Raw genomic sequence first — 20,892 nt, 5'->3', positions numbered from 1 at the left:
ATGTTTTCCTAATAAATAAATATACTGAAGTGGTTTGCCATTTTCTTTATCTCATTTTATGAATTAGGAAACTGAGACAAACAGGAATTTTTATTTTTAATCAAGACTTATCAAGAGAATATGACACCTAAGAAATCACAAAATATGTGTTAAGAATGATGGAGAGGGGCAAGAACTGTTGGGGATCTATTGCTATTGGGAAGTCTTTATGAGGAAAATGTAGGTCAGAGTTGGCTGGGCTAAGGAGAGTTGGGGAACTTGGTTATAGTTTTATTTATAGCACAAACAGATTTTGGGGAACCACAATGCTTCCCTTTGATCAGCATTTCCAAATCTGTGAGACAACCAAATCTATTTACAAATCTTCATATAAAAGGAAAGGAAAACAAAGAACATATTAGGAGGGTGTCAATAATAAAATCTATCAATCAACAAACATGTATTAAGTCACTCTATGTCTCAGGAGTGGTAATTTTAGGAGATATTCAACATGAATGAAATAGTCTTGACCTTCAAGTATCTTATATATTCTCAGGGAAAATATCCACACCTATATCAGTAAATTCAAAATAAATACAAAGAATGCATCAAGTAAGTAATTTAGGGAAAGACATAAGAAGCTGCAAAGGCATTATTATTTAAGAAGTAGCAAATCTGTTGAGTTTTGATGTTCTACAACCCTGTGATTCAAACACCATGTAGGAGACAAATTTTATATTTTCTAAGGAATTCTTCATATATAAGCACCTCCTGATAGGAACAGAGTGATAAAAATAAAACATATTTGTCCCTCACAGTCAGATTACATGAATTATTCTAAATATATTTGTTATCTACTTTCACTACACACTAGATATTGGTTTATGAATGTCAGCTTTGAGGAGAACTTTATTTTAAATGAAAATGTTTATTTTTGGTATAATTAATGTAATTTTGGGATTATGTGGCTTTACTTTATAGCTTATAGAATTTTCATGGTCTTCTATATGTTAATAATAGCTAAAACATTTCAAATTCATTAACTAAAGCCATATTTATATGGCCTTAGTGAAGTAAACACATCTGTTTAAATAGAATTCTTCTAAATTTATTAAAAACACTACATGATAAATTAATCAGAATTACTATGCTTGAATATTAAATCAATTCAATTCAATAAACTTTTAAGAGTGTTCACATAAGTGCCTGAATGGCACATATATAATTTTTTTTCAAAACAGGTTTTCCAAAAACTAACTTATAAACACTTAATTTATATGGAAGCTATGAATGAAAAAAATTATCTTTTATAATGCAACTTTGAAGTAAGGCATTAATTAGCATCTTTTATAACTTTCCCATGCTTATATGATTTATATAGGATATACAGGGGTGTTCTGGGGCTAGATTTAATTGGTTAAAAATAATCACATTGTTAAATAATACATGTAAGCATTTAAACCTTGAAAAGAGGCAACTGGATGTGACTGACTTCCAAGGGTGGAGCCAAAATGGAGGAGTAACAAGAGTAGCAGCTCCATTTCGCTATGAAAATCCTCTCCAACAAGGATTAAAATATTGCTACAAAATAAGTAAAGGAATGAAAGAACAAGCAAGGAGACAGAATAAAACTATCTTCAAGAAAAGAAAGGTCCAAAACATAGGTAGAAATCATCTGGAGAACTGAACTGAGAGTGAAACAGAGATAGCAGAAAGTAACCCGGGAGTGAAGAGCAAGCCAAGAACAAACCATAACCATCAACCCCCCACACCCACCCCAGCCCACATCTGCTGTCACAGGTTCTGAAATTAAATCCTAGCTAACATTCAGACATTGAGGTCCAGTCTGGTCAATTAGTGGTCTGAGCCAACCCACATACCTTGAAATTTCAAATCTGTGGAGAAGTCTAAAGTCCCAGCCCAGGACAAGATGGAGGGGGCTAATGAGTATCACCCAGAGGAAAGCCAGGAATCCCAGTCTGATTTGGGATGAGGACATAATCCATGGTTTGGGGTGAGATTGCAGTTCTCAGAGGAAGCACCCCATCTAAGACCTTTTTTGCCCAAAACTAAGGGTGGAACTCCAGGACAGAGCAATCAAGTGTATGCCTGATTGAATTAAGAACACCTTGAAGGGAAGCTAGGTGTCAAAGTGGATTGAGAGCCAGGTCTAGAGGAGGGAGATGTTAGGTTAAAATCTGGCCTCAGACACTTATTAGCTGTGTGACCCTGGGCAAGTCACTTAACCCCCATTGCTTAGCGCTTACCACTCCTCTGCCTTGGTACAGTACAGAGTATTGATTCTAAGATGAAAGGTAAGGATTTATAAAAAAGAACACCTTGAGACCAAAAACCTGAGACAAAGTCTGGGGCTAAAAATTTATCAGCCCCTGACCTGATCAAGTCCAGACTTATATCAAAAGCTTAACCCAAAACTGAGGAAAATGTTTTGTTTTTTTTTTTAGTTTTTAAAACATTATTTTATTTGGTCATTTTCATACATTGTTCATTGGAAACAGATCATTTTCTTTTCCTCCCCACCAACCACCCACCACCCCTTCCCTAGCTAATGCACGATTCATCTGGGTATCACAGGTGTCCTTGCTCTGAACCCATTTCCTTGTTGTTGGTATTTGCATTAGGGCGCTCATTTAGTGTCTCTCCTCGATCATGTCCCCTCAACCTCTGTAGTCAAGCAGTTGCTTTTCCTCGGTGTTTTTACTCCCTCAGTTTGTACTCTGCTTGAGGATAGTTTTTTTTTTTTTTTCCCCATAGATTGCTGTAGGTTGTTCAGGGACATTGTAAAGCCATTACTGGAGAAGTCCATTACATTCTCTTGTACCACAATGAGTCAGTCTCTGTGTACAATGTTCTCCTGGTTCTGCTCCTCTCACTCTGCATCACTTCCTGGAGGTTGTTCCAGTCTCCATGGAAACCTTCCACTTTATTATTACTTTTAGGACAGTAGTATTCCATCACCAACATATACCACAATTTGTTCAGCCATTCTCCAATTGAAGGGCATCCCCTCATTTTCCAATTTTTGGCCACCACAAAGAGAGCACTACGAATACTCTTGTACAAGTCTTTTTCCTTATTATCTCTTTGGGGTACAAACTCAGCAGTGTTATGGCTGGATCAAAGGGCAGACAGTCTTTGATCGCCCTTTGGGCATAGTTCCAAATTGCCCTCCAGAATGGTTGGATCAATTCACAACTCCACCAGCAATGCATTAATGTCCCTACTTTGCCACATCCCCTCCAGCATTCATTACTTTCCTTTGCTGTCATGTTGAACAATCTGCTAGGTGTGAGGTGATACCTCAGAGTTGTTTTCATTTGCATCTCTCTGATTATAAGAGATGTAGAGCACTTTTTCATGTGCTTATTAATAGTTTTGATTTCTTTAACTGAAAATTGCCTATTCATGTCCCTTGCCCATTTTTCAATTGGAGAATGGCTTGATTTTTTGTACAACTGGTTTAGCTCTTTATAGATTTGAGTAATTAGACCTTTGTCAGAACATTTAGTTATGAAGATTGTTTCCCAATTTCTTGCTTTCCTTCTAATTTTAGTTACATTGGTTTTGTTTGTGCAAAAACTTTTTAATTTGATGTAGTCAAAATTATTTATTTTGCATTTTGTGACTCTTTCTAAGTCTTGCTTGGTTTTAAAATCTTTCCCTTCCCAAAGGTCTGACATGTACACTATTCTGTGTTCAACTAATTTACTTATAGTTTCCTTCTTTATATTCAAGTCATTCGCCCATTCTGAGTTTATCTTGGTGTAGGGTGTGAGATGTTGATCCAAACCTAATCTCTCCCACACTGTCTTCCAATTTTCCCAGCAGTTTTTATCAAATACTGGGTTTTTGTCCCAAAAGCTGGGGTCTTTGGATTTGTCAAAGACTGTCTTACTGAAGTCATTTACCCCAAGTCTATTCCACTGATCCTCCTCTCTGTCTCTTAGCCAGTACCAAATTGTTTTGATGACCAATGCTTTGTAATATAGTTTGAGATCTGGGACTGCAAGGCCATCTTCCTTTGTATTTTTTTATTATTTCCCTGGATATCCATTCCTCTTGAATGTACTAGAAAGTTTAGGAATAGAAGGGCCTTTCCTAAAAATAATAAGCAGTAAATATATATATATATATACATACATACATACACACACACATATATATATATATATATATATATAAATATATATTTATATTTATAAAACCATCAGCAGTGTTATGGCTGGATCAAAGGGCAGACAGTCTTTGATGTAGGTATCATCTGCAATGGGGACAAGTTAGAAGCCTTCCCACTGAGATCAGGAGTGAAGCTGGTACAAGATAAACCCACATAAATCATCAACATTTTAAAAACATTTCCAACAAAATTCAGCAGCAGGAGTTAGAATGAGAAGCTGCATTTGAAATCACTCTAGACAATATAAAATATTTAGGAATCTTACTGCTAAGACAAACACAAGAATTATAAGAACACAACTGCAAAACACTTTTCACACAATTAAAACTAGATTTAAACAATTTGAAAAATATTAATTGCTCCTGAGTAGCATGAGCTAATTTTTAAAAAATTATAATCCTACCCAAATTAAACTCTTATTCAGTGCCATACCTATGAAACTACCAAAAACTTTTTTTTTATAAAATGAGAAAAAATTATGACAGAGTTTATCTAGAAGAACAAAAGATCAAGAATATCAAGGTAATTGCCTTCAAGAATGATTGGATCAATTCCACCAGCAATGCATTAATATCCCAATTTTGCCACATCCCCTCCAACATTCATTACTTTCCTTTGCTGTCATGTTGGCCAATCTGCTAGTTGTGAGGTGATACCTCAAAGTTGTTTTGATTTGCATTTCTCTGATTAAAAGAGATTTAAAACATTTTTATGTGCTTATTTATAGTTTTGTTTTCTTTATCTGAAAATTGACTATTCATGTCCCTTGCCCATTTATCAACTGAGTAATGTCTTGATTTTTGTACAATTGATTTAGTTCCTTATAAATCTGAGTGATTAGATCTTTGTCAGAGTTTTTTGTTATAAAGATTGTTTCCCAATTTGTTGCTTCCCTTCTAATTTTGACTGCATTGGTTTTGTTTGTACAAAAACTTTTTTAATTTAATGTAATCAAAACTATCTATTTAGCATTTTGTAATTTTTTTCTAAATCTTGCTTGGTCTTAAAATCTATCCTTTCCCAAAGATCTGACAAGTATACTATTCTGTGTTCACCTAATTTACTTATTGTCTCCTACTTTAGTCATTCACCAATTTTGAGTTTATCTTGGTATAGGGTGTGAGATGTTGATCTAAACCTAATCTCTCCCATGTTTTCCAATTTTCCCAGCAGTTTTTGTTGAATACTGGATTTTTGTCCCAAAAGCTGTCATCTTTGGGTTTATAAAAGACTGTCTTACTGAGGTCACTTACCCCAAGTCTATTCCACTGAACCTCCCTTCTGTCTCTTAGCCAGTACCATATGGTTTTGATGATCACTGCTTTATAATATAGTTTAAGATCTGCTTGTGAATTGATCCAACCATTCTGGAAAGCAATTTGGATGTATGCCCAAAGGGCACTAAAAGTTTATCTGCCCTTTGATCCAGCCATAGCACTGCTGGACTTGTATCCCAAAGAGATAATAAGGAAAAATACTTGTACAAGAATATTCATAGCCTCACAGTTTGTGGTGGCAAAAAATTGGAAAATGAGGGAATGCCCTTCAATTGCAGAATTGCTGAACAAATTATTCTATCTGCTGGTGATGGAATACTATTGTGCTCAAAGGAATAATAAACTGCAGGAATTCCATGTGAACTGGAATGAACTCCAGGAATTGATGCAGAGTGAATGGAGCAGAAGCAGGAGGACATTGTACACAGAGACTGGTGCACTGTGGTAAATTCAAATATAATGACTTCTCTACTTGTAGCAATCCAATGATCCAGAACTATTTGGAGGGACATATGATAAAGAATGCTATCCACATCCAGAGGAGAAACTGTAGGAAAAGAAACACAGAAGAAAAACAACCACTTGAAAACATAGGTAAGTGGGGCTATGACTGGGAAAGTGGACTCTAAATGATCACCCTAGTGCAAATACTAATAATTAGGAAATGGATCTTGATCAATGGCACATTTTAAACCCAGTGAAATTGTGTATCATATATGGGAAGAGGTAGGGGAAGGGGAGGGAAGGAACATGAGTCTTGTAACCATAGAAAATTATTCTAAACCATCTAATTAAATAAAATAAAAAAAGAATATCAAGGGAAATAATGAAAAAATGTGAAGCATGAGGGCCATATCTTAAGTGCCAGATCTGAAGCTGTACTATAGAGCAGTGCCCATTAAAACAATATGATACTTCTAAGAGAAAGAAGGGTGGATCAGTGGAATAGACTAGTGGCAAGTGACCTCAGCAAGCTACTGTTCAATAAACCCAAAGATCCCAGCTTTTGGAATAAGAACTCACTATTTGACAAAAACTGCTAGGAAAATTGGAAAAACATATGGGAACAATTAGGTTCAGATCAATATATTATACTGTATGCCAAGGTAAATTCAAAATGGGTGAATGACTTAAATATAAAGAGTGAAATCATAAATAAATTAGATGAACATAGAATAATATACCTGTTAGAGCTGTGGAAAAGTAAAGAATTTAGGACCAAGCAAGAGATAGAGAACACAGCAAAATGTAAAAAGAATTACTGATTATATCAAATTAATGTTTTTTGTATTAACAAAACTGCTGTAACCAAATTTAGAAGGAAAGCAACAAACTGGGAGAACATTCTGATAACAAAACTCTCTGACAAAAGTTTGATTTCCGAGATATATGAGGAACTAAGTTAAATTTACAATAAACCAAGCCATTCCCCAATTGACAAATGGTCAAGGCACATGAATAGGCAGTTTTCATAAGCTGATTTCAAAACTATCAATAAGTACACAAAAAAGTGTTCTAAATCCCTCCTTATGAGAGAAATGCCAATCAAAACACCTCTGAAATACAGCCTTACACTTAGCAGACTGGCCAATATGGCAGAAAAGTAAAGTGATAAATGTTGGAGGGGATGTGGCAAAATTGGGACACTAATACACTGTTGGTGGAGTTGTGAATTGGTCCAACCATTCTGGAGGGCAATTTGGAATTTTGTGAAAAGGACTTTAAAAGAATGCTCACCCTTTGTTCAAGCCATGCCACTGCTGGTTTTGTACCCCACAGAGATAATAAGGGAAAAGACTTATGCAAAAATATTTATAGCCACACTCTTTGTGGTGTGGCAAAAAATTAGAAAATGATGGGATGTACATCAATTGACTGAATAAATTGTTTTATCTGATGGTGATTTGATAGTATTGTGCTGAAAAGAATAATGAACTGGAGGAATTTCATGTGAACTGCAAAGACCTCCAGGAATTGATGCAGAGCAAAAGGAGAAAATTGTACACAGAGACTGATACATTATGGCACAATAGAATGTAATAGAGTTCTCTACTAGCAGCAATGCAATGATCCAGGACAATCTAGAGGAACTTAAGAGAAAGAATGTTATCTACATCCAGAGAAAGAACTGTTGAAACAGAAATGCAGAAGAAAAACATATGATCAATCAAGTAGCTCGATATGGCTATTATTAGTGTTTTCATGTTAAAAGATAACTGCAAATATGAATAACATGGAAATAGGTTTGGAACAATGATGCAGGTATAAAGCAGTGGAACTGTTTTTCAGCTTCAGGAGTGGGGTGGAAAGAGTGAGAGAAAGGGAGGTGAATCATGAATCATGTAACCATGGAAAAATATTCTAAATTCAAAAAGGAAAAAAAAAAGAGGCAGTTGGTTCCAATCAGGGTTAGATTTGTTGTTTGATTTTCAAGACTTATGCTAGACTTCAGGAGGCATATAGTAAAGAGTTTGAAATAAATTAATGGCAAAATTGTAGACATGAAGACTATTGACTAATAATTAATAATAATAATAGTAATAACAACTTACTAGTATTTTACTATTTTCAAAGTGATTTACATATATTATCTCATTTGAATCTCAGCACAATCCTAAATATGCAAAAGGTTACTCTTACAGAGTATTATTACTGTATATAAAGTCCAAAAAATATTCTTATTATTTTTTCTAGGTATTCATAAACACATAAGCAAACAGAGTTATACTGAAAATATATATGAATGACAGAGTTATGTTACACCCTTTAGTTATTAATTGAAATCCTCAAAAAAAAGACTATTATAATTTTTAAAACTTAAATTCAAACATAAAAAGTATAAAGAAAATAGTAGAGGAAAAAGGAATAATATTAATTGGAATTACTATCATTGCCATTATAAAAATTCATATCAACTTTCATTCATATAGAGGAAACATAGTATAGTAGAAAACAGTATTGAGTTAGGAATCAAGATATGAATTCTATTCATGGCTATCCCATCCCACTAAATATATGTTTGATGCAGAAAATGTTTTGATGGGAGAGTTAACTCCATAAACATGAAAACTTAACATAAACTCTTCACTCAATTAATAAACTATTACTTGAAATGTAATGAATTCTTAAAATATGTTTAATACCCATATTAAAAAATCACATATTTTACAACTTATTCCACCTGCATATGGACATAGCCCATATTTACTATATGTATCTTTAATGTCTACAAATCCAATGCAATATGCTGATAAAAATCTAAAAAAGAAAAACCTAGTTCCATTTTTTTTGTCTTCCTCATTACTGATATCTTACAGGTACCTGACTTGCCATTTTAATTTTTCCTTCTTGAGGAAACATCTCTAGGATACTCCTTCCATATAGAGATAGGTGTTTAAACAGAACAGAAATCTCATAAATCTTTTTATAATCAATAACTTAAAAGTTGATCACTACTAAACTTGACTTTGACCAATATCATTATTTTACAACTTTGAAATTTACCTCAGAAGTTACCTGTTTCTGAAAATCTTATATCATTTTTTCTAAGTAATTTCCCCTGTAGAAATTGAATTTTCTAGTTGGATAGTCACAGATCATTTCTAAAAAATTTCCTTTCACTGAACACATTCTAAGAACTGGAAAGACAATTTTGGAGGCATATTGAAGATTAAGTTTATTTTTATGGTACTCTGAATTAAACTACAAATTTTAGATTCCCAGAAATTGAAGAAAACTTGGAGATCTTCCAATAATAAAATCATAAAATTAAAAAGGATCCTAGGAGTTCCAATGTCACACCAACTAGTTAACCCCATCCAAAAAATGTTGAAGTACCACCAAATCTCTAATAAAACATTTCTATTGAGAAGTAACCTACAATATAACAAAGACTTTTGTTACCTTTTTAAAATATCTAAATTTAGTAACCACTAACATAAACAATTAAAGAAACAAAGTGATATGATTAAAAACAAAGTTGCAATATATTTTAAATTATACATCAACCCCAACAAAATAACAAATATATAAATAATAAATATCTACCACTTTTAAAACCCTTTAAGGTTTCCAAAGAGCTTTATGTATATTATTTAATTTGCTTCTTAAAACAATCTTATAACTTGGAAGCTATTGCTATGTTCAAATAAAGATGAAACTAAGACCCAACTAATCATTATCTGAAGCTATATTGAAACGCAGGTCTTCATGACTCTTAAGTCCAAGATAATCCATTTTGCTTTATAGGTAGCAGGCAAATATAACTATCACTTTCTTTTTATTTCCCTATCTCTTCTCTCATCTTGAGAGTATCTTTTGTTTCCCAAAATTTTCTTGATTTGTTTATATTCAAATGTGTGTGAACCCATCTATATGTTTAATATTCAATAGTTTAAAACTACACTAACACTTTTGAAATACTCTGCATATATTAAATGGGCAAAGTTAGTATGTAGAATGGTCAGATTCTGCTCTCTTTACACTCTTGAGTTTAAGGGATTTCTATTCCAAACTCTCTGCATGTCAATTAGTATAGGTGTTTGATGTATGTTCAACTCTCCTTTTTTAAAATCCTGATGAAATTTAAATTTCCCTTATGATCATTCCTTACTGTTTGCTCATTCTTTTTCTTATTTAACCCTATTATGTAATGAAAGAAATTTTCTTCTTTTTCTTTATTCCCCAATATTCTTTTTTACCTCAGATATCTTCCTTCTCTTGACTACCAAAATGAAACAAAATCATCAAAATATTTGTTTCTTTTCTTTCTAAGACAATTGAAGACATTAAGATTCTAAAATGACTATTATCCTTCACCCATGAAAATGTGAACACTCATTAGAGAGTATCTTCCGAATATCTATAATTCATTAGCTTTAATATTTTCTTCTTTGACTCCTGTTTCTATTTTAAAATTCCCATTCTGTTGGTCTTTTCATTAGGAATTCTTGAGTAGTTCTTTTTGTGGTGTCAAATAACTAGTAATTGAAAGGATATCCATGTGTTGTGTAATGGACAAAAAATTTGTGCTATATAATTGCAATGGAATCCTATTGTGCCATTAGAAATGATGAATAAGATAGGCATAAAAAGTTTTTAAAAGACTAGTATGAAATGATGGACAGTGAAATGAGCAGAATCAGGAGCTTCTTATAGGTCAGATTTGTAGGAAAGAACTTAAAGCCATTTTTCTGTTGTTGTTGTTGTTTTACCATAATTATTTCTGGTACATTTTTAGTCTGAGATATTTGTAGTTCATCTTGGCTCTGCTAGGTTCTAACATACAATTCTTTTAACTAGAAATCCCTCTTTATACCCTATTGGTGTCTATCAAATAATAAGCACATAATAAATATATGATGTTCCTTTTGTGTAATTAGAATTTTCTCCCCAGAACTCTCTTACCCAGCATCCCATTTGCATGTTCATGCTGTGAAGTGTGAGCACTGTGTGCATACATCCATAGGTAGGATATATTTTGATATAACCTTGCCTCTTTCTCTCTGCTCCCAGGAAGGTGTTTGTCGAAGTTGAATGAGAGCCAGGCAGGAGAATTTTACCCATGTAGTTTTACTTGGGTTTTTTACTTTTGTTCTATTATGTCTTCTACTTCAAGTGATTAGTAAAAAATCTTATAAAGTAGAATAATTAGAGTTATTGATATTAATTTAAATATTACATTTTGATCATTCATATTTCTCAGAATGTCCTTAATTTCTCTATGTTTGTCATTGGCATATTAACATTCAATTAATTTTGTATACCAAAAGTTATTCAGCTATTTCCCATTCACAAAACACATTTGACCTCATTGCCATTCATAAACTATGATCTTAACTACTTATCCCCTTCTTTCTTCATAAAGCTGATATCAATATCTTTCTATTTATAAGACATTTATCCTCTTTTCAATACTATGCTTATTTTGTTTCCAAAAAATCAAGTTTTACCAGTTTACTATATTTCCATATTGTTTTCCAAAAATTTTTACTCCAATTCACATTTTCACCAGTTGTGAAAAAGTGTAATTTTTAACTGAATTATTTTGAATTATGATCTGGAAAGTAATTGTAAATGTATTTAATTTCTATGCTGCAATGATTATCATTAAATCTGTGATGTGATGGTGACATTGTGTGACTTGATGGAGATAGGGTAAACAACTCTAGCTTCTTCATCCCAGAAGATTGAATTCGAACAAGAGAAGGATGTCTTCTGGCACTAACTACTAGCTCTCCCACCTGGGGAATTAAAATTTCCCTTAAATAAAGGTATGCAAAGAAAAATTTGTTTAATCATTGCCCAATTGATTGGCATTTGCTATGTTTCCAATTCTTAGATATCACAAAAATGATATGTGTTTTGGAACCAAAAATCTTCTATAAGTATTTTGGCATATAATGCAGACATTCTTCTATTTCTGTTATATTTCTTCCATTTTGTATACCTTTTATTTATTATTATTATTATTGTGTGTGCTGGTTTTAACTTTTTTAGTTTTAATACTCATATTGTCATTGGTGCAAAGAACTCCTTTTTGTAGCCTCTTTAAATTGATATTGGTAGCAATGTGTATCAAATGAAAATCTTTACAGGGTGTTGTATAGAACACAGGAGAATGAATGACTTGTAAAATACAATGTGCAGCTTCTGAGGTAGTACTATGATTCATATGCTTATTTTTCCAAAGCCAGCCATCTTCATAGTGTGAAATAAATATGTATATATATACAAAGATATGTAAACATTAATATAAGTGCATATAATACATATACTTAGTTCTACACTAGCTACACTATTTTCCCATTGCCATCTTGAACACAAGGTTCAAATAGTTCAGCTCTACAGTGCCCCTTTTAATATAGTTCCTTGGGATCTTATCACAGTTCTTATCCTGTTAAATTCACTTGCAAGTTTATATTCCATAACCCCAATAAGGCCCTCACTGCTGCAAGAGAATCCTTTTAAATATCCTTAATTAACCTGCTATCTGATACACCACAACAGGTGTTCAAAACTTCCTCATCTCTCTTCAAACTATGCATTATACCCCTTTTCCTCATTCTCTTAGCTGAGAACTTTACTATATATTTTATTGAACAATATTTAGGTAAAAGCTGTTGAGAAAACTATAAAACTATATGGAAGAAATTATGCATATACCAATACTTCATAACATATTCCAAAATAAAGTCAAAATACATAGATCATTTAACAATAAAGAGTGAAACCACAAACAACTTAGATATGTGTAAGGGAATAATATAGATCAAAACAAAAAAATGGAGATTTATATGATGGAAAATAGATTACTGTAGCTACATTAAATTTAAAAAAAAGTTTTGTATCCCAAAGATTTTGAGACATCCTTTCAAAATCTATGGGATGCAGCCAAAACAGTACTCAGGGGGAAATTCATATCCTAGAGTTCATATATTAACAAATTAGAGAGGGCAGAGGTCAATAAATTGGGTATCCAAATTAAAAAACTAGAAAGTGAACAAATTTAAAATCCTCAGATAAAGACTAAATTAGAGATACTAAAAATCAAAGGAGAAATTAATAAAATTAAAAGTCAAAGAACTATTTATTTAATAAAAAAACTAGAAACTGGTACTTTAAAAAAACAAATAAAATAGATAAACTACTGGTTAATCTAATTAAAAAAAGGAAAGAAGTAAACCAAGTTGACAGTAACCAAGATGAAAAGGGAGACCTCACCTCTAATGAAGAGGAAATTAAGGCAATCATTAAAAATCATTATGCCCAATTGTATGGCAATAAATATAGCAATCTATGTGATATTGATGAATTTTTACAAAAATATAAATTTCCTAGACTAACAGAGGAAGAAATAGAATACCTAAACAACCCCATATCAGAAAAAGAAATTGAACAAGCAATCAAAGAACTCCCTAAGAGAAACTCCCCATATCCTGATGGAATAAAAAATGAATTCTATCAAACATTGAAAGAACAACTGATCCCAATATTATAAAAAACTATTTGACAGAATAAGTGAAGAAGGAATTCTACCAAATTCATTTTACAACACAAACATGGTATTGATCCAAAAGCCAGGGATGTCAAAAACAGAGAAAGAAAACTATAAACCAATCTCTTAATGAATATAGATGCAAAAATCTTAAATAGAATACCAGCAAAAAACTCCAGCAAGTGATCATGAGGGTTATTCCCTATGACCAGGTAGGATTTATACCAGGAATGTAAGAATGGTTCAATATAAGGAAAACCATCCGCACAATTGACCATATTAACAAACAAACCAACAACAATCACATGATTATCTCAATAGATGAAGAAAAGCCTTTGACAAAATACAACACTCATTCCTATTGAAAACACTAGGAATTATATATCTAAACAGTATATATCTAAAACCATCAAGAAACATCATCTGCAATGGTGACAAACTAGAATCCTTCCCAATAAGAACAAGAGTGAAACAAGGATGCCCATTCTCACCTCTATTATATAACATTGTAGTAGAAACAGTAGCAGTAGCAATTAGAGAAGAAAAAGAAACTGAAGATATTAAAATAGGCAATGAGGAGACCAACCTATCACTCTTTGCAGATGATATGATGGTCTACTTAAAGAATCCTAGAGAATAAAGCAAAAAGCTAGTCAAAATAATCAACAACTTTCTCAAAGTTGCAGGACACAAGATAAACCCACACATGTCATCAGCATTTCTACATCTTTCCAACACATCTCAGCAGCAAGAATTAGAAAGAAAAAATCCATTTAAAATCACCCTAGACAATATAAAATATTTAGGAATCTATCTGCTGAGACAAACACAAGAACTATATGAACACAATTACAGAACACTCTCCACACAATTAAACTAGATCTAAACAATTGGAAAAACATCAACTGCTCATGGGTAGGACTACCTAACACAATATTATGACAATCCTGCCCAAATTAATTTACTTATTTAGTGACATATCCATTGAACTACTAAAAAACTTTTTTACTGAATTAGAAAAAAACCATAACAAAGTTCATTTGGAAGAACAAAAGATCAGAGACAGAAAGGTGGATCAATCGAATAGGCTAGGGGTAAGTGACCTCAGAAAGACAGTCTATGATAAGCTCAAAGATCCCAGTTTTTGGGTCCAAAACCAACTATTTGATAAAAACTGCTGAGAAAATTGGAAGACTGTATGGGAGAGATTAGGTTTGGATCAATATCTCACCCCCTACACCAAGATAAACTCAGAATGGGTGAATGACCTGAATATAAAAAAGGAAACAATAAGCAAATTAGGTGAGCACAGAATAGTATACATGTCAGATCTTTGGGAAAGGAAAGACTTTATAACCAAGCAAGAGCTAGAAAAAAATCACAAAATATAAAATCAATAATTTTGATCACATCAAATTAAAAAGGTTTTGTACAAACAAAATCAATGCAACCCAAATTAGAATGGAAGAAACAAATTGGGAAATAATCTTCATAACAAAAACCTCTGACAAAGGTCTAATTACTCAAATTTATAAAGAGCTAAACTAATTGTACAAAAAAAAATCAAGCCATTCTCTAATTGATAAATGGGCAAGGGACATGAATAGGCAATTTTTAGTTAAAGAAATCAAAACTATTAAAAAGCACATGAAAAAGTGTTCTAAATCTCTTATAATCAGAGAGATGCAAATCAAAACAACTCTGAGGAATCACCTCACACTCAGCAGGTTGGCTAACATGACAGCAAAGTAATGAATGCTAGAGGGGATTTGGCAAAGTCAGGATATTAATGCATTTCTGGTGGAATTGTGAATTGATCCAACCATTCTGGAGGGCAATTTGAACTCTATCCAAAGGGTGCTAAAAGACTGTCTGCCCTTTGATCCAGCGATAGTACTGCTGGGTTTACCCTAAAGAGATAGTAAGGAAAAAGACTTTTACAAGAATATTCATAGCTGAGCTCTTTGTGATGACAAAAAAATTGGAAAATGAGGGGATACCCTTCAATTGGGGAATGGCTGAACAAATTGTGATATATGTTCGTGATGGAATACTACTGTAGTCAAAGGAATAATAAAGTGAAGGAATTGCATGGGAACTGGAACGACCTCCAGAAATTGATGCAGAGCAAATGGAGTAGAACATTGTACACAAACACCGATATAGTGTGGCACAATCGAACATAATGGACTTTTCCATTAGTGGCAATGCAGTGATCCTGAACAACTGGCGGGATCTAGGAGAAAAAAAAAACACTATCCACATTCAGAGCAAAAACTGTGGGAGTAGAAACACAGAAGAAAAAACAACTGCTTGAATACATGGGTCGAGGGGATATGACTGGTGATGTATAGTCTGAATGAAAATTCTAATGCAAACACCAACAACGTGGAAATAGGTTCTGATCAAGGGCACATGTAATACCCAATGAAATTGTGTGTAGGCTGTAGGAAGGGGAGGAAGGGAAATAATATGATTCTTGTAACCTAGGAGTAATGTTCTAAATTGAATAAATAAATTAATAAAAAAAAGGTTTTGCAAAAACAAAAGCAATGCAACCAAGATTAAAAGACAAAACAGCAAACTGTGAAAAAATATTTAGAGCAAAGCTTTGATAGAGGAATAATTTCATAATTGTATTGAGAACTAGGTCAAATGTATAAGTAGACAAAGCATTCTCCATTTGGAAAATAATAATATATCAATAGTCAATAAAATTATTTTTATTAAAAAATGCTTCACATCATTATTAGAGAATTACAAATTAGAAAAATTCCGATATACCATTTCATACCCTCTGGTCAAGCTTGCATGAAAAAAAGGAAAATGATAAATATTGTAGAGGATGGAGGAAAATTAGCACACTGATACACTTTTGGTGGAACTGTGAATTGATATAGTTATTCTGGAGAATAGTCTGGAACCATGTGCAAAAGGCTAAAGAACTGAAATTTATTTTGACCCAGAAATAGTACTACCAGTTCTTTATTCCAAAAATATTAAAGATTAGAGGAAATAATCTACCTGTACAAAAATATTTATAGGAATTGTTTTTGAGTAGCCAAAAAATTAGAAACTGAAGGGATATCCATCAGTTGGGAAATGGTTAAATGAGTTGTGGCAAAAGAACTTAATGGAATTCTACTATGTCATAAGAAATAACAAATAAGATAATCACAAACCAGAAAGATTTATGAAAAGTTATTCAAAGTGAATTAAGCAGAAATAAAATTTCATACATAGTAATAGCTGAGGTGTATGATGTGCAACTTTGAATGACAATTATTACCAACAAAGAAGGGATCAAAGACAAACCCAAGAGACTAAATAAATAAATATCTACTGCCATAGAAAGAACAGATGGAGTCTGAATTCAAATGGAAATATTATACTCTTACCTTTATTTCCTCCACAATTTTTTCTATATTGTTACCAAAATGGGTCTTGTTTCATAATATGATGAATATGTATGTTATATGATACTATAGTTGGAACCTATATCAAATGCATACCTCCTTGGTGATTATGGGAGGTATCATAGGGAAGAAGGAAGAGAACATGGATTTCAAAAGGCTAGAAAATGAATATTAGAAATTGTATCAACATGAAATTTGGGAAAAAATTAAGTATAATATTGAAGCAATTCACCAAGAGTTCCCTTCTTCACCATTCCTCTTAATTTCATATCAACCAGATACCCTCTTCTATTATATGATTTTTCACCTCTTTTTCATACAATGTGGCTTTTTTCTTCAAAGTAAAATTTTTTTACATGTATAAATTACCATAGAGCATCTCTTCTTTAACAGTAGATTACTTATCATCTCCACTTTTTCACTTATCTTCCATCTCTCTTTGTATCTATTAGATACTTCCCTAGTTCCTTAAAACATACCTAAATCTCCCCATCCTCAAAATTTTTACTTGATTCCTTGATCCCTATTAGCTATCATCTCAGCTTTCTTCCATAATTTTGGCCAAACTCCTTAAGAAGGCTCTCTAAAATATGTACCTTTACACCTTCATTTCCTTTTCCCTCACTCTCTTCTTAACTCTCTACACTCGTTGTTCAAACAAAACAACTCTGTCCAAAATGATAAATCCCATTTTTGCCTTTTCTAATTCATCTTTCCTTACCTCTCTGGAGGCTTGACACTATTAATAACTCTCTCCCCCTTATTCAGTTCCCTCTAGGATTTCTTGTCACTTCTATCTACTAGCTCTTATCCTATCCATCTGAACATTTCTTCTCAATATGTGAAGTTTGATCACATTGTGTCCTGGAAAGTACAGTTCTTAGAATGGTGGTTATAAAGGTAATATGGAAGGTGACATTTAGGATTTGATACCAGCATACCAGGGGATGAACAGATTTCCTGATGGAAATTTTACCATGGATGGGTAAAATTATGACTACACTAGAGGCCATAGCACCTTATATATTCAAACTGACATAATTGACAATCATGGTTATGAGATCTCCTTGATGCTTTGCCCCACTTCATCAGCTGTCTTTTCTTTTTCTATTTTGGAAAATAGTGCATTTGACTTTTACAACATTGATTGTTATTGCTAGAACTTTGATCAGATATAATCTTTATGTGGACTATTAATCACTTCAATGAATTATTCTAACCCCAAATCTCAAAAGTTGTAGCTCATCCAACCAACGGACATCAGAGGAACCACTATAAATTCTTAGTTGATATGTAGAAAATTTAAACTGTGTTTTAAAAGTCTGTGAAAAAAACAATAGAAGAGAAAGCAGATGGAAGAGATCAATTGATAAATTGCAGATGATATTATCCATCATGGAGTTAGCTAATTTTAAAAACTTCATATAGGTTCACAACTTTGATTTTAAATCTAGATTGCTAACTCAAACTCCTCATATGAAGCTGATGATATCATTATTTGAACCTATTTTTAAAATAAAGTATATTATTTTATATCCAGATTGCTTTGAATGAAATGAATTATTTGGGATTAGCTTTAAAAGTGCATAATTGAAAGAGTTTATGTAGTGTTAACAAATGAGCTTAATGTTTATGAATGTTAGGAATTGTGAGAAAACACTGTGGACGACATAAAAATCAATTACCTTAATGATGATTTAAAACTCATCTAAGCATCTGCTTCTGGTGTGGAAACATCATTCAGCAGGTGCATGCTAAACACAGGTGCCATGTGTATCTAACAGAATAACACTTGCCAATCAGATTAGCAGATTAAATTCTGTGACTGACAGTCATTAATTACTATAAATCATCCCTGATGGGTTTCTCCAGCACTTAATCTCTCATTTCATCCAATGGTTTCCTGTTTCAGAACTCTTAACAAGCTTTTACTCTATATTTTAAATATTCCAGGCTCAGAAACTATGAACATCTGTTGACATTGATTAACAAAAGTAAAATCAGGGGTTAATCTTGCTCACGTTGCTCATAGAGAAGAGCAGAAGTTCATTGTGTCTACTGTCAAATAGCAATGCAAATCATTGGTTCCTATGCTTACAGAAGAGCAAGCTAGAGGTTTTATCAGTAAATCTTACCAGTTTAAAGAAGGAAAGAGAGGGATTAGGGAAGCTAAGTAACATAGAAAAGGACTATCCAAAGTATAGGTTTGATGAAATATAAACTAAATAGAAACTATAAGGGCGAAGCAAGGTATCACATTCCTTTGTGGTGATGCCACCTACTCAGTAACTTGAATAAACCATATGTTAATGATTCTAGATTATTTCACTGGAAATAAAATACTGGGAACTGTGCAAAGATATACATACACATGACCGACCCATTTGGTCATCCCATTCCCTAGATGACATTTATGAGTTTGATCTTTCATACAAAAAAAGAAAATATGGAAGGAAGTAAATTTTCAGCATTTCTATTATTTTTATATTGAAAACAAGACTGAGAGGGTATGATTAAATCTGCTGCATGACTGAGTTTAAATATCATTCAATTGCATAGGTTCAAGAGAAAGTCATTGTATAAGCAATATGACCAGGAAAGATGATTCCTCCCTGCTAGTTTTTACTATTATATCATCCATTCTAATATTCTGGTATTCCTTTTGGGTCCCTGCACTAAACTTCACTGGTTTGAACAATGCTTGTACTGTATGTTTGTCTTCTAATATGAATGGACATATGATTTGTTCTTCAGGCATACTGGTATTTTGGATCAGTTTGATACCTCAAAATTTCTTTGCATTTTTGTCTTCCAGTTCTTTGAAGTTAAGTAGACTAGTCATATAGTCTTAATGCTTTAGTGATTAACAGAACAAAGGTCTGGTTGCAAAACTCTTAAAATGGGCTGATGTAGTTCAAAGTGATATTTTTTCTGTCCAGAATGACTTAGGTTATAAAAGATCATTAATTCATATGAATGTACAAGCATTGATAATATTGTAGCAGCCTGTTTAGAATGGTGCAATTGGTGTTAAATATTAAATAGACCCCATTTATTAAAAAAATACTTGAACAGATAATTGTTAAATTGTTGAAATTTCATATGCTGTTATCAATTACAGAATATAATGAATAAAATTAGGTAATTATTAAGTTATTATTTGGGACACAAAATGAAATGTTTGAAAGCATGGGGAAAGAGAACAGGTTTTTATATTGACTAATATAATAAAACTACACTAATTTATATTCTTAGAATTATTGAAAAGCCTTGATTAAAAACCATTATAACTTCCATATATCACTGGTACAGAACAAATAGAATGACTCCAATTCAGATAACACACTAGTCTTGTTGCTTCATGATGTTAAAGTAGTTGCTGAATTTAAGAAGGAATATTTTGACCTTTGATGATCTCAGGAATTATTAAATTACACTTTAAGATGGAGGTTTTTTTATAGTATCATGGCATTAACAAACATATTATGATATTATCAATTATATATAGTCAAGGCTTGATATTGGCAAAATAGGAAAGTAATTAAAATGTATCTTGAGAGATTAATACTGGCAAGAGTGGTAAGTAATTAAATGTGTTTTTCTCGATCCCTTTCTCTTTATTTACCTTATTTTCCTGAAGTTCCATTATTCAGTCAATGATGAATCACTGAATTTGGAGACAGAGTGCAAGGGTTCAAATCTTGATTCTTGATTCTTATCATGTATATGACTTTGGCTAAGTCACTTTTAACCTACCTACATCTCATCTATTTCATTTGTATTAAGAAATTAAGATTAAGAATTTATTAATTATTATTAATTATTATTAATTATTAACAATTAAGAAAGTTGAACTTCATGACTTCAAACATTGCTTCAAGTTCAATATATGTAATTCTATGATCCTATGATATTTCTTACAAACTTTCCCTATTTGGTTTTACCTAAGTTTTCCATCACTGAGATTTATCTTTCCTGTGGCTCATTCTTTTAAGGACCTGATATACTTTCTGGTTTCTGATAATC

The sequence above is a fragment of the Monodelphis domestica genome, chromosome 3, assembly GCF_027887165.1.
Source record: "Monodelphis domestica isolate mMonDom1 chromosome 3, mMonDom1.pri, whole genome shotgun sequence".
NCBI classification, from domain to species: Eukaryota; Metazoa; Chordata; class Mammalia; order Didelphimorphia; family Didelphidae; genus Monodelphis; species Monodelphis domestica.
Note: the sequence above shows the minus strand (reverse complement) of the source record.